We start from the raw sequence: 3,536 nt of genomic DNA on the forward strand, positions 1-3,536 counted from the left end.
TTGGCCCTGTGATCCCACTTCTAGGAATATACCCTAAGAAGCCTGAAACACCAATCAGAAAGAATATATGTACCCCCATGTTCATAGCAGTGCTCTTTACAATAGCTAAGATCTGGAAACAGCCCAAGTATCCATCAGTAGAGTAATGGATAACAAAGCCGTGGTATACATACACAATGGAGTACTATGCAGCTGTAAGAAAGAAAGATCTCTTATCCTTTGAGATGACATGGAGGGGACTGGAAAGTATTATCTTAAGCGAAACAAGCCAAGCAGAAAAAGACAAATACCACATGATCCCACTTATTTGTGGAATATAATGAACATAACAGTCTGAAGAATAGGGTAGACCCAGAGACGTGGAAGTAGGGTACAGACTGAGAACCCTCAGAAGAGAGGTGTTGGGGGGAGGGAAGAGATAAACCACAGAACTTATATACATGTACGCATAACCAATGGAGATGGATAACAAAGCCAGGGACGGTGTGGGGGTGGTGGGGAGGAAGGTGTCAATGGGGTAAAAAGGAGAAACATCTGTAACAAAAATTAAAAAAATTTTTAAAAAAGGGAGCACATAATCTTGTTAACGGTTTTATGATCTAATCCCTGCCATGCTTTCTCCTACCTTCATGTAATATTCCTTAATTCCAAATGCATAAACGAAACTGTCATTTTCTAGAGCATTTGGGACTTTGTTTCTTGGCATGTCATCAGTTTGGCTCAATTAAACTCTTATAAAAATTCTTTACAGGTTGACGTTTCTTATGTCAACAATATACAAGAGTTTGCTGATTGAGACACTGTCTAGGCGGTGGGTATTCATTGGAAAATAAGGCCCACACTTTCCATCTTCATGGACCTTCCAGCTTAGTCAGGGAGCTTCCAGTCTACCTGATATTTACCCATTGGTTATCAACTTATTGCAGATTATGGTTTTAAAACACTGCATGAATTAAAAGCAATAAGATGCCTTGAGACTCATCAATTACTTAACCCTTGAATTTAAAAAAAAAATTTTTTTCTGTATTGATTTCAGAGAGAGAGGAAGTGAGAGGGAGCGAGAAATGGAAAAATTGATGAGAGAGAACATCAATTGGCCACCTCCTGCATGCTCCTCACTAGGGATTGGGCCCACAACCTGGGCATGTGTCCTGAGCAGGAATCAAAGTGGCAACCTCTTTGTGCATGGGTTGATGCTCAACCACTGCTCAACCACTGAGCCACACCAGCCAGACAACCCTTGTATTTTTGTAAGGTTAGTTTCTTCTTTTTTAAAGCTGAATCCCCAGATGTAAGAGTGGTTAAATCAAGGTTCTGAATGACAAAGAGAGATGAGGTGGCTGAAACATCACCCCACTTTAAAAGGGCTATTTTTTCTTCTCCCGAAAGTAACTTCTTTCTCCTGAAAGAAATTTGGCTGAAGCAGCTGGCTTAACTGATGGTAGAAAAATCAACCATGAAGTATAAGAGTTTCATAAGATTTATACAGTCATTAAATAATTAATGTCAAAACAGCAGGGGAGCCTGGCTGGTGTGGCTCAGTTGGTTGAGCGTCATCCCATGCACCAAGAGGTCACCTGTTCAATTCCAGATCAGGGCACATGCCCAGGTTTCTGGCTCGATCTTCTGTGGGGGGGTGTGCAGAAGGCAGCCAATCAATGTTTCTCTCTCACATAGATGTATCTATCTCTCTCTCCCTCCCTCTCTCTCTAAAAAATCGATAAAAATGTATTTTTAAAAAGAAAATGTATATTAATTGTCCGCTGGCCTGGGGACTGGCGGCAGGCAAAGTGCTCGACCATTGTCTCGCTTGCTCAGCCTTGTCTCCCACCCTGAACGGCCTGCCTCGAGCTTGTAGATTAACTCCCATCTTGCTCTTATCGATTCACATTCCAGAGGCTCCATGCATAGCCCCCGCAGGGCCAAACCCTAAGGGAAAAATTCCAGCTACAACAGGTAGATATAAAAGACACAAGCCCCTACATTGAGCGCGGCTTCTAGGACTCGACCCCCGGAGTCTGTGAACCCGCCCGAAGTGTACCCATTAAAGCCTGATCCCTGTTTATTCGGCTGATTGGCTCTCCAGTCTCTTCTCTGTTTTATTCGGCGGCGCCCCCGATTCCTTACATTAATAAAACAACAACAGCAAGGGATCTAAAGTAACTTATAAAACGCCTGAGCTGGAGACAGATCATATCCACAACACAAGGCCAATGTAAAGCAAAATAGCTTTCTTGCACTTGTCCAAGTGCAGGTGGGCTCAGCTGAAATGGGATCAGTCTCGAATGAATAACAGTTGGGGTGTAGGTTATATACTCTACTTCTAGCAGTTCCTGCTGACGAACCCTGCCTGGCCCATTGTCCACTTTGCAGTTGAACTGGTCCGGTATCACATCCTGCCTCTGCTGGGTGATTTGTTGTCTTGCAGATAATCCAGATAATCCGTACTCAACAGAAGGTTGAGGAAAGGTCACACAAGCAACACATTTTTCACAGTTTCCACCTTTTGCAAGCTTTTACCTTTACCCTTTAAAATGTTACTAACCCTTTCAATTTACACTTCATTTTTAGGAAGATGTGAGGATGACCCCCCGGACCAAAGAAAGCCCACATGCTGCTGCAGCCCCACGTCCAGCCTGTAATCCTGCCACCATTGCCATCATGCTCATGAGAAAGGCTGAAGGGGATGCTAAAGGAGATAAAGCCAAGGCGAAGGACGAACCACAGATAAGATCCATCAGTGTGGGAGACTTTTTGCATGGCATCAATTTTGATAAAATCTGTTCTGCCATCCCCTGCCCCAAGGCAGGATATCTCTGCATTCTGCATTTCTTTATCTCTGCATTTTGCATTTCTTTAAGTAACCATTTACTCCTCAAGCCAGTCTTTACTGACCTTTTGTTCCTCTTGTAGTATTTCCTGGAATTGCTTCGGGCAAGCTTGGTGCTTGGCAAAAGGTGCTTCTTACCCTATATATTGTGTGAATTTCCCCTGAATAAACGAGACTTGATCAGAGCCCTGTCTTGTCTCCATTTCTCGTGTCTCTTGTCCCTTGTCCCTCCTCATCCTCACTCCCCCTCTAGAGTCCTCGTTGCTCGACCTGCGGGACGGGTCACATCAGGTTATTAGCTAAACCTGCTTCTTCAAAGCCAGAGCCCAAGCCTCTAAAAGGCTCCTGCAAAGAAGGGAGAGAAGGTACCCAAAGGGAAAGGGAAAAGCTGATGCTGGCAAGGATGGAATAGCCCTGCAGAGAACGGAGATGCCAAACAGAACAGGCACTGAAAGCTGATGGTGCTGGAGATGCCAAGTGTGTGCGTTTTTTATAACTGTGTATTTCTGGTGACTGCACAGTTTGAAATACTACTTTTTGTCAAGTTTTATAAAAATGCAAAATTTTGTTTTACATTTTTTAAAGCTAAGTTTTTAGCACACAGAATACGTCATTGCTGTTTTTTTGGGAAGGACATATATACTAACAGAATGTTTCAAAGCTAGACTGAAATGGGAAAAACAAAAAACCTTTCCCTTCTAGTTTT

The 3,536-nt window shown here is 43.2% G+C and overlaps 1 pseudogene; it reads left to right on the plus strand.

Moving 5' to 3' along the window:
• Positions 1–2,661: 2,661 nt before the first annotated feature.
• LOC118618512 lies at positions 2,662–3,326 on the plus strand (annotated as a pseudogene).
• Positions 3,327–3,536: the final 210 nt, after the last annotated feature.

The sequence above is a fragment of the Molossus molossus genome, unplaced genomic scaffold (genome assembly GCF_014108415.1).
Source record: "Molossus molossus isolate mMolMol1 unplaced genomic scaffold, mMolMol1.p scaffold_m16_p_6, whole genome shotgun sequence".
NCBI classification, from domain to species: Eukaryota; Metazoa; Chordata; class Mammalia; order Chiroptera; family Molossidae; genus Molossus; species Molossus molossus.